Source organism: Petromyzon marinus, chromosome 17 (assembly GCF_048934315.1).
Source record: "Petromyzon marinus isolate PM22_M1 ecotype Great Lakes invasive population chromosome 17, UKy_Petmar_22M1.pri1.0, whole genome shotgun sequence".
Lineage (NCBI taxonomy): Eukaryota > Metazoa > Chordata > Hyperoartia > Petromyzontiformes > Petromyzontidae > Petromyzon > Petromyzon marinus.
The window spans coordinates 12,938,293-12,954,679 of NC_133683.1; the positions used below are offsets into that span (position 1 = coordinate 12,938,293).

Sequence of the window (16,387 nt, forward strand, 5' to 3'; positions counted from 1 at the left end):
TGTGCCGGTGTATCGATTCATCGGTTCACATTTATTATCACGCTCGTGATACTTGCATCGAATTGTGCGCACAAAATTTTTATTCGGGGTCATGATTCTTACAAACAGTTCGTACACATTTTTTGCAAACATTGCGGTGGATGTTAGCGCCTCTAGTTGCTGCAACAATTTGCACGAACTCATCATACTCGTGCTGGAATAGAGGAAACAAAAAAGTTTTGCTGACTGGAATCCTGCCTGGATTCCCCGCTGGCGTGTGGCCAATCGCGTGTGCGTGGTGGTGATGTCACCCGCGTCCCACACAGTTGAGCCGGGTTCATGCACGGTGATGATGTCAAGCCCCCTAAGGATACGCTATCACACTATCGTGTCATACTGCATCATACTATATTATCGAAAAACTTGTTCTGGCTGGCTGGAGGGACGGAGGGATGGACGGTCATGTCCAGATGATGTCGGCGGGCTGCTAGTTGTTGTTCGCGTGCACCGCGATTCTGTTGTTCGCGTGCACCGCCAACAACAGAATCGATTTTGTCTGACGAATCCATCGGATCTTATTTTAATTCATATAGCGCCTTGGCCAACAGGGAGCTGAACGAAGAATCAGCTGTTTGTGCAGCAGAATAGTGCGATGAGATGAGTTGGGTTGATGAGAAGGACGGGCATGCACGATGCACATGATGACGGTGCGTGAAATAAACAATGACGCCAAGTGACAGTGGCTGGTTAATGATGAATGAGGAGGGAAGTTTGCAAGAGGGACAGAGTTAGTGATGGGGAAGGGAAGGGTTTAGGGGAGTTTGGCTGCAAATAACGAGGGAAGATAACAGAATCGCTTTCACCTGACAAATCCACGCATCTCTACACCCACCGATGGAAAACGGAACATTATTGGACGGAGTGCTCTTAAAAGAAGACATTTCTCCCTCCTTTAACTTACTTACGTTTGCAGCGAAAGAGGCAAACTGGGTCAGAGGAGGACAACCCCTTCCCCGTGATCCCAGCCTATCACAATGGCACAATGGCTCTCTTTCCATTCAAAGTGTAACGTCTCATTACGCCCTGTGTCTCTGGCCCCTTGCCTTGGCTCAGCGGATTATGACCGCCCGTCTATTATGCTCCTTGTAGGTACACGCAGGTTATTTTAGCCCTCAATTATTTTAATTGCAGCAGTCGGGGCTCTCACAGCAGTGGCACCGAGAGAGATGTCACGAAGCGCCTGTCACCCTCTACGCTTTGTGTGTGATGCCACCTTTGCGTGCCCCCCCCCCCCTTCTCTCTCTCTCGCCTACGATCCGTCACCGCCGTGCGTCAGCCCCCACTCCCCCCACACTCCACCTCCTTTTCCCGTGCCCTCGATTGCTTTTCACGCAGCTTGCCTCGTGGCGTCGCTACCAGGTGGCGTGCAGGCAGTGCAACCGCTCCGGAGCCCACGGGCCAGAGGGGCCAACGAGGCGCCGAGATACAAGGTGGGGGTGTGTGGGGGGGGGCGGGGAGATCTGGACATGCGGCCCAATTTAATTCCTTGCGTCAGAGCCCCGTGCCAGCCGCTCTACGCCACTGAACTTGATCTAAGCTACCCAGGACATTTGACTGAGAGGGTTGTCACTCTGTGAAGCAACATTGCGTTTTGCTGACGAGTGATCCTCCGGTTTGAGCGTAAACAAATGTGAGACCAGCAGTCGGTTGTGCGGCTGCCTCGGTATTGTCACACTGTCGGCAACGTCACGTTGTCGGTTCGCGTCGAGGTCGAGGGTTAAGCGAATCCGATCGCCTCCTCGGGTTGGTGCGTTGGGTACCGTTTCGTGAGTGCACTGAAATGCGACAGCAGCAGTGGTTCGTTGTGTTTGGGGTACGTTGCTCTCTGCCATAGGAATTCTAGAATTTGCATCAATCGGGCTGAGGATCAGCAGCAAAGGGACACTGCTGAACATGGACCTTAGCAGGGGAAACACTGCTAAGGTGCGTTAAATGTAATTTACTTGAGACCGTGCCTTCATTTTGGCTTGCACAAAAAAAACACCTGGGAATGAAAGAACGCTCTTAGCAGAATTTTTTTTTTAAAAGAAGATTATTTATTTACTTGCTCGTGTACCCATCTCAGATGGCGAATATTTCTACAAGACACTGACCCAAAGCGCAGGCTGCTGGGCACGACTGCCCATTGGGAAGCTGTCTCTGTGTGTGTGTGTGAGCACCGCGTGGAAGTCTCACTGGCATTACTTCCCATCAGCAGCTAAATTGTTCAATTAGCTTTGGTTTATAGCAGCGGTGATGCCCGTCCTCGAAGTGCTGGAAATAACGTACACTAATTCTAAACGTGGAGGAGAAAAAACGGTGGACCCGGAGAAAAAGCCACACAACACGCACCTCCGTGCGCCCGATTAGCACGGTTGGCTACGTACGCTGCGAGAGAAGTTCAACATACGGTACACACATCGGTGAGTGACATCTAAACTGATCCTGGGAAATTCACCCAACCCCTTCGCCAACCCTCTATATATGACTGGCGCGGTGACGTATGGTCAAACATCTTCCTTGACGTGCATGGCGTGTTGGAGGCCCTCATCCAACAGCTGATTGAGAGAGGGCTTGAAATAATTATTATTATGATAGCAAACGTGGCAGCGTTAGTGATTCACTAAGCTTTTAACGGTGCATGTTTAGATTTGCTTGAAATTGGCTGCAGATCAACTGGAATGAGAGCTGTTTGTGTATAAACGCAGGCACGCGGAGAGTAAAAAAAAGAAACATCCAGCAAGCTTCGCGCGGTAAAATCACCGCACTAAAAAAATACTCCGGGTGAGTGTGGCACACTTCACCACAGCTTTAACACACGGCCGCCTCCAGAAAACATCTGAAGCCACAGAAGAAAGCGTTGGTTACGGGCTCTCTAAACAGTTCTGGTGTGTAGGGGAGTTGTTCGGCCATTGTCGAGGAGGGGAACCGCGCGACAAAAGGACCTGCGTTCTTTTTTTGTCAGATCGGCGGCTGCAGGAGAGTATCCAGGGATTAACAAAACCAGGGGAGGGCTCACGGTGGGGGGGGGGGGCTGAAGAATTCCATGAGGGTAGCCCACGGTTTTGGTAAACAAAAGAGTGGCTGTGGAGAAAAACCTTTGAGGGGAGGGCACCCAGAAACCTGGCTTCCAAGGTCTGGCTCTAATAATAGCAACCTCAAAATGCAAGGGCAATGGAAAAGTGGGTGGTCACATGACCCCCCCCCCCCGCCTCAGATCCCGCCACTGGCCCTGACTTTGGAAAAGTGCCCACCAATCCTGACTTAAGTGGGTCCATTCAAGTCCCCACGACTGACAGCGTGGGGGAGGCCTTCATCCTGCAGGGGACTGATCGAGGGCTGAACGATTTTTTTATATTTTTGTTTGTATTAATAGTGAACTGGTATGTGCGCTGCACCTTGCCATATGTGTCGGAGAGGTGCACGTTGAGTAGTGGGATCTTGATAACGACCAAAGAGGGCAGGGAAGTGATTGATGGGGAGAATTGTGAGTCCCTCATGGACAGGCAGAAAAAATATATAGAAAACACCTATTTTCAGAGAACGGTGGGCCAATTGAGATGGAGCCCTTCTGAAGCTGGATCACAAGCAATACAGCTCTCCTCTGGCACGCAATGAGATCGGAAGGATTTGTTATTGTTAAATGGCATTAGATAAGGGACAAGAGTGAGTGGAAGACTGGGAAGTGGGTTTGGACGAACTGAATGAAGGATTGGGCAAGACACGAGCGTTGTGAAACTCGCAAGAGTTGGAGATGTGTTTAGGAGATTCAACATCATTATCAGTAACATGACATGGTGCCCCTTAATTTAAAATATTTGGAGCAAAAATATAATTTTGATCACTATTCTTTGAAAAGATTTGTTTGCTACCCAGTACATCGTTGGTCACATAAAACGGCGTGGACTAATTGTCTCTTTCCTGCCTGTTTGCGTTCTAACGATGCATACGATGAATGCACTAATATCAATTGTTCATTCGCAATTAATACTATCAAGCAATATCGGTTCACGTGACACCTGTAAGCCATGAGAGGCCACTACGCTCACCGAAGTGCAAACAAAAAGGAGAATCTATTCTGGAATCGAAGGCACAGATTTGTAAAATGCCGTCTCCATTACCCAGTCGAATTAAACCGACGGATGGCCATCGCCCCAAACGTTGGCCGGCTATTTTTGCTTACATGATACGTTGCTGTACGTGTCATTATTTGGCCGCTATAAATTTCCACGCGGTGATAAGCCGCTTCGTTATCATGCTGTCGCCAAGTTGCTTCTGAAGAAAGAAGCGATGCAGCTCATTGGGCTTCACCTGGTGAAATACGAAATAGTTTCGTTTCATTTGTATTTTTGTTTGTGATTTGCTTACCTTTCCTACACCTTGTACTCCTATCGTGTTTTTTTTTTATATTGTTTGTTGACCCGCCCCTGCAGGACATCTGTGAAAAAGAGCCGTATAGCTTATTGGATTCCTCCAGTATAAATACATATTCTGATTCTGTTTAATCCAGTACCAACATTGACGAACTACAATGCTGCAGGCTTTTGGTCCAAGGCCAATAATGAACCACCTGTGACAACCAACTCAACGTGATGTCATCTTGAGCTGTGATTCAAGATGAAGTAAACAATAAAAAAATATCTCCGAGGTTTTGTAATTAACATGAAAAAGGACGCCGATGTCACTGCCAAGGATTTCAGACTCTGTTAGAAGCCGCATAGCCGGAACGCTGTCGGCTGCTTTGCACTTGTGAGCAGCAGCAGCAGCAGCCATATAAAGGCAGAGCACTGTTGTTTGGGAATCTGCGGAGATGTGCTCCGGCTTGTGAAGGTCCTTCCGTTTAAGTGCACGCGCGTCTTTGCCAAGGAGAATGAGCTCCAGCAAGCTACGTGTGTCTGTACCTACAGCGGTCGCTGTTGTTCTTGAGATGAAAGCTAAAAGGCGCAGACCCTGCAATTGCTCGGCTCACGACACCGCTGGCGGAAGGGCCTCCATCTCTCAAGAGGGTAGTTGGCCTGTTTGTCCGCAACCGTCCAGACATATTTGGAAGAGGTGGGAGTAGCCACACTTTACCCGGCCAATCACAGCCTGCCGCTTGACTGACTGCCCCTGCTGCTGGGTGGATAGGGCCGGGGGTGGGGGGAATTTAATAAACTTGTGACCATAGTATTACTTGCGACCTCCGGGGATTGCAAGCCCAGTGCGCTAATCTTTTCGACCAGGGGTTCTTAACCTGTGGGGGGCAGGCACCCCCCCCCGGGGGTGCGAGATGCCCTTTCTGGCAGTGCAAGAGACATCGGATTTTTTTCAGAGGGCAAATCATCGAAAGACAAATTAAGTACGGGCACGTAAATACAACTAGTTTGTTTAATAAAATCTATGTATTTATTAACATTGTACATTTTTTTTTTACGAACCACTGGTTTAGACTATGCAAGCATATAGTAACATAGCCGCGGGCCAAATAAATTTGCGCTCTGGGATTCTGATCGTTTACAAGAATATTCCGGCAGATGTAAAGCCGCGGCGCTTGTGCTGACTTGTTATTTTGTCTCTCGGGTGGGCCCCACGCAGCTGTGTGATGTCTCAAGCCTCGTGTGTTTTGTGTCATTAGCCCTTTGAGTGGAGAAATATGCTTTCAGTATTTGACGCTGAACCTTTTCGAGAGCTTTATCCGATAACGATGACACCCGCCCTCGCAGGGAATGTATCTGAAATGTAAAGTGTCTTGATGCTGCGACAGGCATGGGGGTAGTGCTAATTTTGACTTGGTGGCCCTGGGCTAGGGGCATATATTCCACGTTCCTATGACAGGGCCAGTATACCCAGAAGACAACACAACAACAGTGGCAAAATTTTTAAACTGGACCGTTTATCTGAAGTAAGCGAACGTATATTCGAGATTGACAACACACTACCACTGTGTGAAAATGGCAGATCAGTGAACGTCTCTAAAAAACAATAAAAGACAATTACACCTCCGTGCACGATTACCGCGTTGGGTTTTTTTTTGTCGGTGAATCGGTCAGGGGGGCGGATTCGCCAAGGTTCCGATTTGCACGCCTCCGATTAGTGCGGTAGGGCTACGCACGCTGCGGAAGAAGTTCAACGTGCATACGTGTACATACGTGCGGGCGTAAGTGTTGCATTGCAAACCGTGAGGACTGTGTGTGCGTGAGGACAATGGTCCCCATGGTAGTCCGGTTATTTTGTTGGGGCAAAATATCTTTTTTTAACGCCCGCACGGAGCAGATTGATGAGGGTCAGCACCACGCCCAGCAGGGCCGGCGACGGAATGCTGCTGGTCACAGTGGTTGTTGACGGCTGAGTAGGCTTAAAGGAAGGCCACCTCCGAAAAATGTAAAGAGAGTTTGCCACCCAAATGGGACGTTCTAGGCTGTGCCCGTCATATGTGTTTCCAAAAGGTACGTAGTTTGAAATAAGCACGTGTAAACATACGTGGGGGGGGGGGTGGAGCGGTGGCGCCAAATGGTTCACGCACTGCGCTATGAACCGGCCACCTGAGTTTGAGATTCCTGAATCGGGACGAGCCACCCCCCCCCTCTGTCTCTTCACCAATCCGCACTGGACCAGCGTGGGGTGAAGTATGGTGAAACAACCCCCGCGACTGACATTGCTGGGTGAGACTCTCATCCAGCAGTGGAGCAGCACAGGGCTGTGAAGTACAACCTGCCTGCGTGCGTGCACAACACCGGGGGCTTGCGTGGGCTGACGGCACGGTCAAAACGGCGTGGAAACTGAGCAATAAACAATTCACTCCCGCTGGTTATTCGTCTGCAATGACGCAGCAGGGGCGGTTTCCACCATCACAATGAGAAATGCTCAGTGTGACTGGATGGCGCTGGGTGTGGTGTGCCGGTGATGTGTGGTAGTAGCCACAGAGAGGAATTTCACCTCACCTATCCTGTTTTTGCACGAAAGATGCAGTTCTAGTTTTGATTTAGTGTGTTTTTATTTTAAAGATGTGTTTCCTGACAAGGTGTTAAATACGAGACCGTGGAGTGCTTTAAAATAATATATTATTGTACGCTGCTAAATTATATGGGACTGATTACGCTGTCATAGTTCGTCATATTCAGACGTCCCTGCTGCTAAAGTGCTTCTCCAGCCTCGTGTGACAATGACGTTGTATGCATGTTGAACTTCTTTCGCATCGTACGTAGCCAATCGCGCTGATCGGAGGTGCGGGGGAAGGACAACAAACGAAACACAAAAAGCAGTTCTAAAGAAATGAGTTTTCAATCTAGGCAATTTCAAAGTGCATAGCTCCAGTGGCTTCCGAACATCGGAAGGAGGAGCGTTCCAGACGGCCGCAGAAGCGCATCCGAAAGCGCTCGATGCGGTGAGACCGTCTTTGTTCGATGGCCGATCGTTATGCCGTGGAATGGCTGTAAAAAACTTTCAGTTAAGGACATCAGCAGCATTGGAGATATCAATGAATCTTACCACTGAGTCTGATTGCTGCCCACGGATACAATTACAGCCTTGTCAAATGATATAGGAAACCCATCCTATAACCTCTCCACCAATACACGCTGACGGCGCGGAGAGGCCTTCAACCAGCAGTGGATTGACAAAAGGGCTGCACATAATTATTATTATTTTTCGTCATTTAAACACGCGGTCGTTACATTTGTATCGTTATGGGCCACAAAGCTGTCACAAGTTAACATCCAGGGCACGATGGAGAGTGCTAAATATTTACATTTAAACTTGGGAAGCAAGTAACCCTCGTTAAACAAAAAGTTTAACAAAAAATAAACACATCTGGATTTTGAAAAATAAAGAAATCGTAAACGAGGGGGTGGACAAAAAGTGATGTTGTGCTTTATATTTAATCAAAACGTTCTCCCGTGACGGTGGCTATTTTTAAGGCTAATAAAGAAAATTTGATTCAACCTTCGCACGCGGTGAATAGATGTATAGATAGCCGTACATGGGCCGAGTTTCGCCTGCAAATAGCACGTGCACACCGTACTTAAAAGTCAGTCTGTTCGTCATTAAAAGCGCATTATGGAGACTTCGACATAAAAGAGAACGCAAAGGAATGTGTGTGTGTATGTACGTTGAACTTCTTTCGCACCGTACGTAGCCAACCGTGCTAATCGGAACTTCTGTAACTGGCGGAGCCAAGTAAAATGTTCCGTAAGGTCCGAATGCTTCTACGTGTCAGATTCTGTTCTGTTATCTACATACAACCATCGTTGGAAATTTAAAAAGATGTTATCGCATTACTATGCAACACGGCAAAAGTATTCCTTATGTTTAGCCATTTATGATTCTTGGAACATACGGCATTCGTATGGAATAGAACTATTGGCCTGCAAACATTTGGCGCACAAAGGCAGCTCTGTACTTCAGGTGTATTCTCACACAGCAACCCCATTAAGCAGCCCATGGCTCATTTTCCAAAGGGGCCTCTTTGTCCAGTCAAATACGTACAGCGCTGTTGCCGAGTTAAGTCTTCTTCAGACGGGCACTGTCCATGTTCCATTCTTGCCCACTCACTCTTGCATAAGCAGACGGCAGTCTACCGAGCATAACAATTTTTTTTTGCTGATAATACACTACTGTCGTTTTAGCAGAAACAACTCAACGCATCCGTCGGTAGTTTTAGCAGGATGCTAGCGAGGTGTGAATGCTCAGCGCCCGTTCCTTGCATTCCATCTCCTGGCGCGGAAGTCGAAGCAACGGTGCAAGTTCCTTAAACCTTCCCGCCTCTGTCCACCCAGCAATAGTTTTCTCCATGGTAAGTTGATCGGCACATCACGCACGTGTGGTAGGGATATATATATTTTAAACGATTTCCATTTTTTTTGGTGATGGGACAGATTTCTAATCTCATTAATTCGTGACTTTGTTACCCATCATATACCGCAACATCCCATCCAATGCGTTTTGCATAAAGTTGCTGTCGCTGCACTGAACGACCCCCACCTTGGCGATAACACGAGATGTTTATGTACAGTGAGGGAAAAAAGTATTTGATCCCCTGCTGATTTTGTACGTTTGCCCACTGGCAAAGAAATGATCAATCTATAATTGTAATTCTAGATTTAAAGCTTTCGTGACTGCAAGGATCCATACTCTTTGGTTCTATTCGGTAAAGTCACGTAGGTAAAAAATATAACAACAAAAATCAAGACGTTTCGGCCACAACACAAGTGGCATTCATCAGGTGAAGGGACCAGACTGTCTAGAGGACAGTGCTGGAGTGAGCTTAGCTGTGTTTCACTCCAGCGCTGTCCTTTAGAGTCTGGTCCCTTCACCTGATGAAGGCCACTTGTGTTGTGGCCGAAACTTCGTGATTTTTGTTGTTTTATTTTTTACCTACGTGACTTTACCGAATAGAACCAAAAAGTATAATTTTAATGGTAGGTTTATTTGAACAGTGAGAGACAGAATAACAACAACAAAATCCAGAAAAACGCATGTCAAAAAATGTATAAATTGATTTGCATTTTAATGAGGGAAATAAATATTTTACCCCCTCTCAATCAGAAAGATTTCTGGCTCCCAGGTGTCTTTTATACAGGTAACGAGCTGAGATTAGGAGCACACTCTTAAAGGGAGTGCTCCTAATCTCAGCTTGTTACCTGTATAAAAGACACCTGTCCACAGAAGCAATCAATCAATCAGATTCCAAACTCTCCACCATGGCCAAGACCAAAGAGCTCTCCAAGGATGTCAGGGACAAGGTTGTAGATCTACACAAGGCTGGAATGGGCTACAAGACCATTGCCAAGCAGCTTGGTGAGAAGGTGACAACAGTTGGTGCGATTATTCGCAAATGGAAGAAACACAAAAGAACTGTCAATCTCCCTCGGCCTGGGGCTCCATGCAAGATCTCACCTCGTGGAGTTGCAATGATCATGAGAACGGTGAGGAATCAGCCCAGAACTACACGGGAGGATCTTGTCAATGATCTCAAGGCAGCTGGGACCATAGTCACCAAGAAAACAATTGGTAAAACACTACGCCGTGAAGGACTGAAATCCTGCAGCGCCCGTAAGGTCCCCCTACTCAAGAAAGCACATATACATGCCCGTCTGAAGTTTGCCAATGAACATCTGAATGATTCAGAGGACAACTAGGTGAAAGTGTTGTGGTCAGATGAGACCAAAATGGAGCTCTTTGGCATCAACTCAACTCGCCGTGTTTGGAGGAGGAGGAATGCTGCCTATGACTCCAAGAACACCATCCCCACCGTCAAACATGGAGGTGGAAACGTTATGCTTTGGGGGTGTTTTTCTGCTAAGGGGATAGGACAACTTCCCCGCATCAAAGGGACGATGGACGGGGCCATGTACCGTCAAACCTTGGGTGAGAACCTCCTTCCCTCAGCCAGGGCATTGAAAATGGGTCGTGGATGGGTATTCCAGCATGAGAATGACCCAAAACACACGGCCAAGGCAAAAAAGGAGCGGCTCAAGAAGAAGCACATTAAGGTCTTGGAGTGGCCTAGCCAGTCTCCAGACCTTAATCCCATAGAAAATCTGTGGAGGGAGCTGAAGGTTCGAGTTGCCAAACGTCAGCCTCGAAATCTTAATGACTTGGAGAAGATCTGCAAAGAGGAGTGGGACAAAATCCCTTCTGAGATGTGTGCAAACCTGGTGGCCAACTACAAGAAACGTCTGACCTCTGTGATTGCCAACAAGGGTTTTGCCACCAAGTACTAGGCCATGTTCTGCAGAGGGGTCAAATACTTATTTCCCTCATTAAAATGCAAATCGTTTTATAACATTTTTGACATGCGTTTTTCTGGATTTTTTCGTTGTTATTCTGTCTCTCACTGTTCAAATAAACCTACCATTAAAATTATAGACTGATAATTTCTTTGTCAGTGGGCAAACGTACAAAATCAGGAGGGGATCAAATACTTTTTTTCCCTCACTGTAACAGGCACGAGCGGTGTTGCCAACTCGGTGATTTTTGTCGCCAGTGCTCGTGAATGTGTCGGGCCTCCTTAGCGACAGCATTTCGTCAAAGCTGCTCGCGACAAGCCCAGCCACTCTCTGGGACGAAGTGCACATTTTAAAGCGGTGCCAGGTTCGCGGTTAGGGTCATGTATCAACTACCTACGTTTAATAGTTGGTGTACTGCGTAGTGACGTATTTGACGACTTTAGGAGGTATTTTTAGTTACTTTTTGAGGTTCGTTTGGCAACATTCTGCTTTCAGTATTTTGCGACGGGGAACGCGCTCTCACCCTGCTGATGAGACCCTTAAATCCGAAACCAACCCAGAGTTTCCCTCTTTAAGCAAGTGCTGTCCGGAAAACGTTGGATCGGAATGCCCATTGGCTAATGGACAAAACATTGTATTCTGCAGTCATTTATATATTTGTACGATGAAAGAAGACACTTTTGTGTTTACAGTTGTATTCTTACTTATGTAGCAGCACATGCTGCCAGCTATAATGAATATTGATGTGGTATCCCATATGCAGCAGTCAACAGTTTCCATAGTAGCAGCTACTGAGTTACTCTAACACCAAATAATTGTCAAGAGCAAATTTAATCCGATGAGGTTTTTAAAAATCTTTTTTGGTGTGTGCCAAACTGCCACTTAACCCTTGATGCACAACGGGCCATTCTGTTCAAGATTATCGTGGGATTTTTACAGGCAATTAAGTACGCCATTCATGATTCAGCTCATACAGTACTTACACAAAATCTTGCATTTTTTTTCTGAAACTGAATGTGATTATACACGATACTACGTATATATATTTTAAGCGCATCCATTCCCGCACCTCCGATTAGCACGGTTGGCTACGTACGCTGAGAAAGACATTAAACCTACATACATACGTAAACAATATACTGTTTTGCTTTTAAGTCATGCATTATCAGTTCACCAAACTGGAAAACTTCAGTCGGGTACTGGAAAATGAGACCAAATGCAACTTACTCAGACGCCATGATTGAGTACCTTGCAGAAAGGCACTTTAAAAATGTAATCTATTATCATTACTATCTAAAGTATGCTGATAATTATAAATGATGCCATGTTTGTGTAAAAAAACCCAAAACACCACGTGACAAATGCGTTGCTGAAAGAGTCTTGGAAGACGCCCCCCGTGACCAAAGCGTCTCCGCGTCTCTGGCTGAAACCGCCACTGCTTGACGTCAAAGCACAACCGTGTGCGCCGTGATGAAACACCGACACCAACAATCAACACAGGTTGGCACGATGTCCAAGAGTGGCCGACGAACTTCCGGCAACGTTCAATCGACATGAGGATCTTTTGTTGTTGTTGTTGTTTTTAAAAACGGTACAGATCACCTGCGTCATCGCCGCTCAGATTCCCCGCAAGCACGTGAGCGCAAGGACCCCATTTGTTTATGGTTTGTGGTTGGCCGCAAGTCGACACCGGTGCAGCGGGAAGGGTTCACATTTGGCGTGGGAGAAACCGTAGACGGGGAATATTTTGAGAAACCTCTCGGCCGTAGCCGATATAGCAGCGCCCTTGGCGCCTATCGGCATGTCTGCCCGGTGTGCCGTGTACACGTGATTTATTAGTCTTTAACGTTCACGAGATGTAAGGGCAAAAGGGATACTCGGAAAAACTGTGTTCGGTGGATGTGAATACCGCGTGACCTATGTCATGAATATCGATAACAATAAATGGTAATTGAAGGGCCCATGCGTCAATGCACTGCTGGATGAAGAAGGCCTCCTCATGTAGTGCATGCAGACCATGGTGGCTATTTGTCCACGTTTCACCACGCTGGTCGGTGCGAGTTGGTGAAGGATATTGCTCGCCACTGATGAAAGCCGTGCTCAGACCAAAAGCTCACGACGCTGGGGGCTCTTAGCGCAATGCACAAACTCTTTCGCCACTGCTCCCCCCGGCCCCCTCCTCTCTCCCACCCCATCATGTCCACAGATACGTGGAAAAGTGCGATCATAACTCCATAAATAAATGCCCTGTCCTGCGCCGGCGAATTCTAGCGATGAGTGGTGATTTGCGCGTGGGAGGATCCAGGCGCTTCTGGAGAAAACCCCCACGCATGAGAGGGCATGAACAACCGAGATATCTAAACGGGTGGATGGATACAAAAAATAAAAATCCACCGCTGTGCTACCATCTCTCCGAGTAGCCTCGAGTCCACGCGGTATCCATTTCGTAGAGAAATGAAGAGCACCCGTACACCATTACGAGAAAACTAAATTAAAAATAAATACAGTGTACGGAAACATGACGCGTATTTTGAAGCCTCCGACTCTGTGCACTTATCTAATAATAGAAGAATTTGGCGCGGGCGAAGGCTGCCGCTGTGTGTAAGAACGCTCGACTCACAACTGGTGCGGCCGTCAAGTTTAAATCCCACGGTGGGCTCCAAGCACTCCTTCGTTTCTCACGGGAGGAGAGGGGGGGGCGTCGGTTAAATGAGATTTGTTTTGTGGGAAGTCATCACTTAAGGCTGTGAGATTGTAGTTGTTGCTCTGCGTCTACATCGGCCGTACGAAAGAAGATCAACTTAAGGCTGGAACTAGGCCCCGCTTCTCGGAACGTGGAATTACCACTGCTGGCTCAGGGCTCTTGGTGGAGAAAAGCGCTGGCAAACTATGTTGGCTTTTATTAATAAAACAAAGAATTTGATCGACGCATGCTGTGTAATAAGTTTGGATTAAATACACAAGTTCTAGTCCAAGACAGGGTGGATTGTGCCCGTCAGGCCCTCAGGGGGACTGGTAAAGTGAACACCACCAGGCACACCAGGATCACTCGATGGGAAATTGTCAACTCTTGTGCTGCAGGGAGGTCTGGATCCCACCATAGAAACGTGGAATGTTCACCACTGGCTCGGCATGGCCAGCACGCATGAAACAACACCAACTGCTCAACAACGCGTGGGGTCACTTCCAATCTTTCACTGGCTATGAACCACTGTATATTGAAATAAGTGTTCAAGGGATGTGTTTGTACACGATATTTCTAATCACCCATTTTGCAAACGTCTTACTGCAACCGCAGAATTATTCAGTGCATAATTGAGCGTGCGTTCTTTTTGCTAGCTCCTTGTCTTCCCCCCGCACGTCCGATTAGCACGGTTGACTGCGTACGGTGCGAAAGAAGTTCGACATAACGTACACACATAACAACCTTGCTCAATGCAAGACATGTGTTAACTCTCATCCATTACAACTTCGATCTCTCACCCAAGTTCTCACCATAGAACTGTTCATTGTGTGTGTTTAGTTTGTTGTCCTTAGCACGGCTGGCTACGTACGGCGTGAACAGAAGTCCCAGCGTACGTACGCACGTGATACTGAGCTATGCCATTGCACACGCGCGCATCTTCTACACTTATCATCGCAGGACCGTTGAGAGACGGTCAGTCAATGCACTCCCAGTAAAGACGTGGAACCTTGGACCAACGACGTTGGCCCAACGGTTCCTACCACATGCTAACGTGGGCCCAATGTTGTTTACTAGGCTGGTAGATGAATAATTCATGAAATATGACGACGATTAAACTAAACGTTTAACATACTGCAATGCGTGTAGTCCTTTGTACATTATCATGATATACTAAACGAAACGTTTTATTTTGTTTTATTGTACCAGGTAAGGTCCAATGAGCTGTATAGCTCTTTATCAGAAGCGACCTGGCCACAAATGATAGCTCAACAAAGTGGCTTATCGTGTGGAAATGTATAGTAGCAGCCGAATACTCGAAACGCACGATGTTGATTCTAACTGTGGAGGGAAGACCCGGAGGACCGGGAGACAAATCCACGCGGCCACGGGCAGAATATGCAAACTCCAAATATACAGCAGGTCGGGGTCGGGATCGAACCCACGACCTCCTGTATACCAGGCGAGGTAGTTCACATATCGCCATCCGCTGCGGTCCCCTGAATGCGCAGAACACAAAAGTACGACGCTGGGAATGTCGTGAATGCATTGAGACCTGCGCGCGTTGCCAGTCACGACTGTGACGGAATATGTGGGGCATCGTGAGTAAAAGAGCGATGTTAAAAAAAAAACATGAACGCTAAACGAGGACTGTCAAACAACCAACACACGCAGAAAAATGCCCACGAGCCAATGCGCTGCAACGCAGGCGATGGTTTTAAATAACCACTCCGCGACCCTGCGTGCAAGGAATATGAACACGTCAAGTCAAACATTGAAAAAAAAAACCCGACGAATATACACCAGCATTTAAATGTTGAACAAAAACAACATTTTAAAGAGTTAAAGCTGCTTGTTTTTTGTTGTTGTCGTTGCGTAACACATCCAACATTCTGAATGTACAGGGTTGGTCCAGATGTCCTGTGACACCCCCCCCCCCAATTAATTAACCCCTACAAATGTTTCTCCCCACCCCTTTGCATATTAATGTCTGTTTAAAATAAACTTTACTTGAAACAAAAATAAAGTTTTGGAGAATTAAATGTGGTGGTGGTGATGGTGGCGGTCACAAGACATCTGGAGCACACCCCAGCACACGGCACCACATTGAAGTGAATGTCACACACCTACCACCGAGGCAATGCCGCCCGTCAAGCCGCTGAGCTCGCCTGTCCCTGCCGAGCGCGAACGACGTAGTAGCGGAGTCGCTTTCTCACAGCCACCACGGATGTCGTCCTCCTCGTCGAGTCGCGGGCGGTGGGCGTCTGAGCGCGAGCCGAGCCACTGCTGCCAGATGACATGGGAAAGTGTTGGGGGTGGCGGGGGGTGGTGCTGGGAGATCATTCGAGCGTGGGGGAGGGAGCGAGGGTTCGGGTTAGGGTGGGGCACAGGGTGGAGGGGGCCAAGCCTGCCATGGGTGTGGTTGGAAGGGATGACGATGATGTTGTGGTGCTGGTGGGTGGGTGGATTGGGGGGGGGGAGTGGTGGTGGGTGGGTGGATTGGGGGGGGGAGTGGTGGTGGGTGGATTGGGGGGGGGAGTGGTTGTGGGTGGGTGGATTGGGGGGGGGAGTGGTTGTGGGTGGGTGGATTGGGGGGGGGAGTGGTGGTGGTGGGTGGGTGGATTGAGGGGGGAGTGGTGGTGGTGGTGGGTGGGTGGATTGGGGGGGGAGTGGTGGTGGTGGGTGGGTGGATTGAGGGGGGAGTGGTGGTGGTGGTGGGTGGGTGGATTGGGGGGGGAGTGGTGGTGGTGGGTGGGTGGTTTGGGGGGGGAGTGGTGGTGGTGGGTGGGTGGATTGGGGGGGGAGTGGTGGTGGTGGGTGGGTGGTTTGGGGGGGAGTGGTGGTGGGTGGGTGGATTGGGGGGGGAGTGGTGGTGGTGGTGGGTGGGTGGATTGGGGGGGGGGAGTGGTGGTGGTGGTGGGTGGGTGGATTGGGGGGGGGAGTGGTGGTGGTGGTGGGTGGGTGGATTGGGGGGGGAGTG

General features: G+C 48.3%; 1 long non-coding RNA gene across 2 annotated transcripts in view; it reads right to left on the reverse strand.

The window, feature by feature from the left end:
• Positions 1 to 15,730, reverse strand: part of LOC116943321 (uncharacterized) — a 47,933-nt gene extending 32,203 nt beyond the window's left edge. Inside the window, exon 1 of one of the 2 annotated variants that reach the window (XR_012941911.1) lies at positions 15,538 to 15,730. This is a non-coding gene — a long non-coding RNA (uncharacterized LOC116943321). Of the gene's footprint in view, positions 1 to 15,533 lie in introns of both variants that reach the window. The other variant, XR_012941910.1, reaches the window with a different exon arrangement.
• Positions 15,731 to 16,387: the final 657 nt, after the last annotated feature.